The sequence below is a fragment of the Gobio gobio genome, assembly GCF_949357685.1.
Source record: "Gobio gobio genome assembly, chromosome: 8".
Classification (NCBI taxonomy): domain Eukaryota; kingdom Metazoa; phylum Chordata; class Actinopteri; order Cypriniformes; family Gobionidae; genus Gobio; species Gobio gobio.
This window is the reverse complement of record NC_137114.1, coordinates 20,759,522-20,766,761: the sequence shown is the minus strand read 5'-3', so window position 1 is coordinate 20,766,761 and position 7,240 is coordinate 20,759,522. Positions and strand designations below refer to the sequence as shown.

General features: G+C 39.6%; 1 pseudogene across 1 annotated transcript; it reads left to right on the top strand.

Annotated features, from left to right (window-relative positions):
* The first annotated feature begins 5,284 nt into the window (after window positions 1-5,284).
* LOC307130323 (chemerin-like receptor 1) lies at window positions 5,285-6,074 on the top strand (annotated as a pseudogene). The gene has a single exon. The product of its transcript is annotated as a chemerin-like receptor 1 (transcript).
* The last annotated feature ends 1,166 nt before the right edge of the window (window positions 6,075-7,240 follow it).

The window sequence follows — 7,240 nt, the reverse complement described above, 5'->3', positions numbered from 1 at the left end:
ATCACTTGAAGCACCCTATGTATGATGAAAATGATTTAAATTGAGGTTTAAATGTTGATAATGCTCTGTTACAGATAGAGTTTGGCTAAAAAATATTATAGTTAATATTTTGTTGTGTATATATTTTTGAAGAGACTGAAAAAGTCCAAATGAGTATGTACAGCTTTGGTTATAACTAAATGACATAGCAGTTTCAATTAACAACATTTTGAAATGTCCTGTTGCAACTCCACAAACAATGAACGTGTTTGTAGCTATTGTAGCTTCAGACCAAACTTCTGACTCACCTGTATGAAGGATATCAAGAGAAAATCAAACACCCACGTAATCATCCCTGAATGGAGCAAAGTTCCTTTTAATGCTTGCTAAAAGCTATGAAGTTATATAAAGGTTTTTGTTTTGTTTTTAAGTTTCTAGTCATTTTCAGTAAATGCTTTTGCAGCTAGGCTATGTGATCATATTGGCAAATGTGCGCAATCTGTTGCCATGCTGGCAACTTGCTTGTCTATGCAATATGCTATGACTTAATTAAACCGAAGTCAGGTGCTTTGGTTTTTTTTCTTCGCTTTACTGCACATATCCAAGCAGCTCGTGTTGCGTGGTGCTACACAGGAAAACGGTTCATGGTGCAAACTGAATCATTCTGCTGTAGTGCAGCTTTTAAAAGATAATAGTAATCAGTCATTGTCAGTGAGTCAGCTCAGCATTTATTCTGATTATGTTATCTGCATGTTCCTTCCTAAAGTATAGGTGTTTGGAAACGTGTTCTTCAATGCTAGTGCTATTGGAAACACGCTGTTCTTAAAGCTCTTAAAGTTCTTAAAGATATCTTCTCATCTGAGCTGCCCTGCCTGCTGTCTGTCACTCACCGCTCATCAATGTCAAAATATTTGATATGACCAATCAAATTAAAGTAGGCTGGCTTTATATACACAGAAGCTGCTGCATCAGTTGCGCGACGCTTCAGTAAATGGTGCGAGATGTAAGTAGCTAAACTAAACATTTCATATTTGACAGCTGTTTTAGGATAGAAATGTTAAACAACGAAAAGACTATCAGCCAGAGCTCAGCTTTAGGAGGGGCAAGAGAAGCAGACTGAGAGAAAAAGGAAGAGTGAAAGAGTGATGGAAATGATGGGAGTGATAGAAATGAGAGTGTGATGAAATGAGGAGAGAGCAGGTATGACTATCTACTGCCCACTAACATGGTTTTGAAAGCTATTTATTTTTTTAGCCTTCAAACATCTTAAAATGCACATATGTAGATCAGAGAAATCAAAATTTCCTTGGGGGACCATGCCGCCCGAACCCCCCTAAATAGCTAAATGTAGGGACCTTACAGGTTTTAAAACTCCTTAAGGCAGTTCAGTTAAGGCATGCTTAAAAGTTCTTGCTGTTTCTGGAAACCTGTTTGCTTTGACCTCATATCTGGAGTTAATGCATTTATATTGTTAATGTGTTGCATCCTGGAATATTTATATATAGGCCTACTAAATATTAAAATGTAATATTTAGACAGCATATACTCATTGTATCTCTGTGCTTTGAAGATTTTGTTTTAAAAAAATACTAATGATTTCTGTGGTAGAAAACGTTGTGGCACCAAGAACGGCTACTATGGGGGTCCTTGGGTTTGTTATAGCCCCAGATGATGGTGGCTTTAATTCATCCATCGTGCAGCTCTGTTCACATGCAGCTCAACGTTCTAATTCTACACTTGTAAACTAACGTCCTAAAAGTGGCCACGCTGCCAACATGTTTTATGTGTCCTTTTCTATGAAATAAAGACAGACATCTCCGACTAACTTGATTCTTCTTTAATAAACTTGTGAGCCCTACACACGTTTTACATGTGGTTAACCCTGGATGTGCCCCAACCTCTCGGCCACACGCTGGTCAGTGGCTGGAGCCATCTCTGGATGCTGGTCAGTGGCTGGAGCCATCTCTGGATGCTGGTCAGAGGCTGGAGCCATCTCTGGACGCTGGTCAGTGGCTGTCCATGGCGGCTGAAGACTTTGGTGAGGCGCCCCTGCAGGCTGGTGACACTGGTGTGGTGTCCGTGGGACAGTGAGTGATGATGAGTCCGGGCAAAGGATCATGGGTAATGTAGTCTTTGACGGAATGACAGTCCCTCTGGTGGTGATCACGGGCACTCACACTGGTGAATTGTGACAGATAAATAAAAATCTGGAAAACTAAGGTCCTTATCCCCTTTTGTTCTACATATCATGGCAACACTCTTTTTTGCATTATATTGCACATCATATCTAATACCATAGACAGAACATATATTTAGCAGCTGTTGAAAACCAGCTCTACTCTGTGAAAAAATAACAAGATTGTCAGCATACATGAGATGAATAATTACAATATTGCCAAGCACGCATCCAGTCTTACAGTCACTTAATTGTTCTGACAATTCATTCATATAAACATTAAAAAGGGCTGGTGAGAGTAGACCTCCCTGCCGCACTCCATTACCAACCCCAAAAATAGCTAAAGACACCATTACCCCATTTTATTGTCATAGTCTGATTAGCATACTAATATACCAAAATTCTTAGCATGCTATAAGGCACACCCCTTTGTCTCAGTTTATCAAACAATAAAGCCAATTATAACAGAAGAATTTTGTCTTTTAAATAATTCTTATATTTCTTTCAGTGCATATATACACACATAAGTACTATATTGTGCTTTAAAATCAAATTGATTATATGTTGTACCAAGATATCCACTTAATTGATCGAATAAAATTATTTCCAAAACTTTTGATACCACACTAGCTTGCGCAATTGGTCTAAAGTTATCCAAACTTCCCACCTTGCCGGATTTATCCTTAACCACCGGCACTAAGCCTACCGACAACATAGACTCCCATATCAACATCCCATAGTTTATCAGACCAGTAAAACAAATGACAAGAAGAACCGCAACCCTAGGACTTGCAAGCTTTAGGTGTTCAGCTGTAATTTGATCCAAGCCACTGGCTTTCCTATCTTTGAGCTGCATTATTACTTTATAAACTTCATTATATGTAATGCCCATTATATCAGTACAGGAAACCTTTTCCACTTCATACGGTTCTTTACACAATTGAACAGGGCAAAATAATGTTGTCTCCAGATTTCAACTATATTTTCAGCTCCAGAAACACCCTCTGTAGAGCATGGTAATATCACATTATATAAGAAGGGAAGAATTGTTTTTGACTGCGGAAGACACTGCAGCCATTGGGATGACTGTATGACTAATGTCTCTTCTTTTGCAAAAGAATAAACCATTTATTGAAATTGGAGAAGGTTTGTCTCTTATTCGGTGATAGTTAAAATTCGCCACAACAGTATTAATTCTAAAGCACTATTACAACAAGGTAATGTTTAAATTCAAATATATTTATTATTTATGTTATTGTCATCTCACACATAGATCTGCTTTCAGTTAATTAGCATCAAACAAACAATACAATCCTTGTGCTCAGTGAATAAATATTACTTATTAAACGAAGACGTTGAAAAAATTATTGCATAACCACCAAATAACCACGATGTGCACTTGCTTAGTTTATGTAAATCACCTTTAAACAAAATAAGAAGAGGAAGTAGAATTGCAAGCTTTTTCTTAGCGTCTGTTTCCATGGTGAATCATTGATTCGTCGCTCTGTTGAGAATGTCTTGTGTGTTAACTGGGAACATACTCTGAGTTGTCTGAACTTACCCCGGGACTCGTTTTTGGAACCAGCACACGGAGTAAGCAAGGTTTCGGTTAATCAACCAACCGGGAGTTCAAGGTATATGTAAGGTTAGTATACAGTAAGTTAACCTTGCTTTCTGGAATACCCCCCAGATGGCAACATTGTTTACATTTCAGTTGTACTTTCAATGTTTCAACAAAATTGATTTAGAATTAACATCACATTGATTCACTGACATTACCATTGATTGTTTTATCAATCATAGTGCAATGTTATTTCAACAACATTACCATATATTTTTTTGTTGACATCTTGTCATTGTTTCAATATTAATTGCGCGTGCAAAAGTGATATTGAACCAACATCACTTTGTAATGTTAATTAATTACTAATGTTAATTCATGACTCATTGTGGAATACACCTGTTGGGTGATTTTTTCGGTTACCCCTTTATGTAACCGTAGCTTTCAGCCAGCAGTAGATGTCATCAGATAATACCCAACCTTCCTTGAGTGTTTCGACCCTTAACTACAACACTCTCCAGTTGGTGGGTTGGCAGTGGTGGTCAAATCACTGCCCATCTGCTCCTGGCTTCCAGCTTTCTTTCTCTCTCTTACTCAATATCCAGCATGAAGCTCGTTCAGCCTCCTGTCCCATCCTATGAGCAGCATACTTCTTACTCTTCTCGTCCATGCCTAAAGTTGTCAGCAGCCGCATGCTGATTTGGCAGGAAAGCCTGCAACCTATTGCCACAGGGAACAGCCATGCCTGCCATCCTTTGTCTTTGCACTCCAGGATTAAAGGCTGATATGCCAAGGCCTTTCTCACGTGTGCCTCCTCACAGCCCTCCTCCCATGGCATGGTCAGCTCAATTAGGATGATTCTACAGTCTTTGGCTGACCACAAAACAATGTCTGGGCGAAGAGCTGTGTGGACCACTTCCGGGAACTGCAACCTCCTTCCGACGTCAACTCTCATTTCCGAAGAGCTTGTTGTTTGCAGCAGGTTGGTTTTTGCTGACACCCTGGCAATTGGTTGACCTAAATTGGTATTATCTAATTGTGTACTTAAAATTTAACAGCTGACAGCTGATTGTTTGATTGTAATCCATTACACACCTTTCTATCAAAGTTATCTGACATTATCAAGAGGAATATTTCTGACACAGTTTAACTCTGAGTTCTTGTCATATTAAATTTAAGTTATCTTCAAATGCATAAAACTGGACTAAAATAAATTAAAAATATAAATACATACAAAAGTTAGATTACAGATTAGGATGGTATTAAATCAATTTTTGGTGCCAATTGATCAAAATTTTTAAAAAGAAAAAATTGTATTGATGTTTTTATCTGAAATATCAATAAAATGGCATTTTGGTGTGTGGAACTTCATGGAAAAATTATGTTGCACATGAAACACCACAATGTTAAGATCAGAAACAGACTCAAAAGAAGCCCTCACATGCGTTTTCTCTCTTTCTTTTTGTTGTTGTGTAGAAACTACAAGTTTTGAACCTGAAAACCTGACCAGAGGAACAACAAACGATACCCCTACTCAGTCTGAGAGTTTAGGCTTTGAGATCACTTTAATGTGCATTATCATTGTCACATTTATAGTGGGTTTCATTGGAAATGGGCTTGTCATATTTCTGACTGGCTGCAGGATGAAGACGACAGTCAACTCTATTTGGTTTCTCAACTTGGCGATTGCAGACTTCATCTTAATATTTAGCCTACCTTTATCATGACATTTTCTTTAATCTACTTTTCTTCGGACAGTTCCTTATTAAAGGTTCTCTCCATTGCGATAACATTAAATCGGTTTGCTAGCATTTTTTTCCTGGTAGTTATCAGTCTGGACCGATGCCTGTGCACATGGATGGTTGTTTGGGCTCAAAATAACCGAACTGTATTTAGAGCCAGGATCATCCACATGATCGTGTGGGTTTCGGCTTCTGCATCCCTTTCTTCACTGTGCGTGTGTTTCTTTCTACGTTTTCGGTCACATATGCATTTTTAGTGGGCTGTCTCATCCCCTTCATGATCATTGCTTCTTCATATATTGCTATTGGAGTACGAATCAAACGGCTCAACATGGGGAAGCAGCTCAGGTCGTACCGGGTCATTATCGCATAATTGCTTGTTTTGTGCAGTAAAAATGGTTAACTTGAGTGCCAGTGATACAGAAGTACTTTGGAAAGCAATGCTATTCAGTTTATATCTGCTTTATCTATTCTAAACAGCTGTCTGAACCCCATTCTCTATGTGTTCATGTGTGATGAATATAAGAAGCTTAAACAGTCTCTGCTGCTGGTGCTGGAGACGGCATTTGCTGAAGATCATCTGGACTTTAGGAAGGCAGATACAAACAGTCTCTAAATGATTGTGACCACCATAACTATGATTCTTACTGTTGCAACAACAATTGTGTAACGGATCCACTGGAGGCAAGTTGAAGACCCAAGTGCAGTTTATTCCAAACAAAACATAAAGCTTAACATAAATCAAAACATAAAACAAAGACTTGACACAATGACTTAGCAAAATTGACACAATGACTTAGCAAAACAGGACATAAACAGACTTGCCTTACAACAGGTTACAACCACAATAAGGACACATGGCAAACATGAGGGCTAAATACACTGAGACTAATGACAAGACAAGTGACACCTGTGAACAGTGATTAAACAATGAACCAATGACATGACACAACACAACACATGAGGGCATTTTCTTTAGTTATAGAGTATTTGGTTTAGTGAAGGTTTTCCTGACTTCGGTCAGCGAGCGGGGATAATGGGGTCGGAAGCAGGGGATTTCTCACAGTTAACACTCAAACATGGGTGTAAATGTATGCCTGAGGCCGCAGTGTCGGTGGAAGATTGTTTGATAGCCGTGAGCGAGGCGATCGGTGGTGCTAACATTAGATCTGCCTCCCGGATGAACAAAGCCATTGTGTTTTTTCTCAGTGAACGGCAATGTTAATCAAAAACATTTTTTTGCCTGTATTGCCTTTGTCAAGCCCAGCCAAGAAAGTTATTTTATCAAACGTACCACCGTTCGTTACAAATGAAAAACTTGAACAAATACTCCAGAGGTATGGCAAAATAGTGAGTACTATTAAAATGATCCCTCTGGGATGTAAAAATCCCGAGATTAAACATGTGATGTCCTTTCGTCGTCAAGTGTTTATGATTTTAAACTCTCAGAGTGATCCATTAAATCTGTCAGCGAAATTAAGCATCGACGGCAAAGATTACACTGTTTTTATTAGTTCAGAGTCAATGCGATGCTTTATTTGTGGTGATTTTGGACACGTCAGGCAGACTTGCCCGAGGCGAGACAGGCCGGCGGGCCTTATCGCGGCTCCAGCTGTAGATGCGGAGAACAGCGAGAGGGCGGCCGGCGCAGATATCGCTGCGACTGCTGTGGCGTCAGAACCCCAGCCGAGCGGAGCGCTCTCGGCGCCAGGTGACATGCCCGAAGGGAGACCGGTGCTGGAGGCCTCTGGAGGTGGCCTGGCGGAGGCTGCTGAGGAAGCG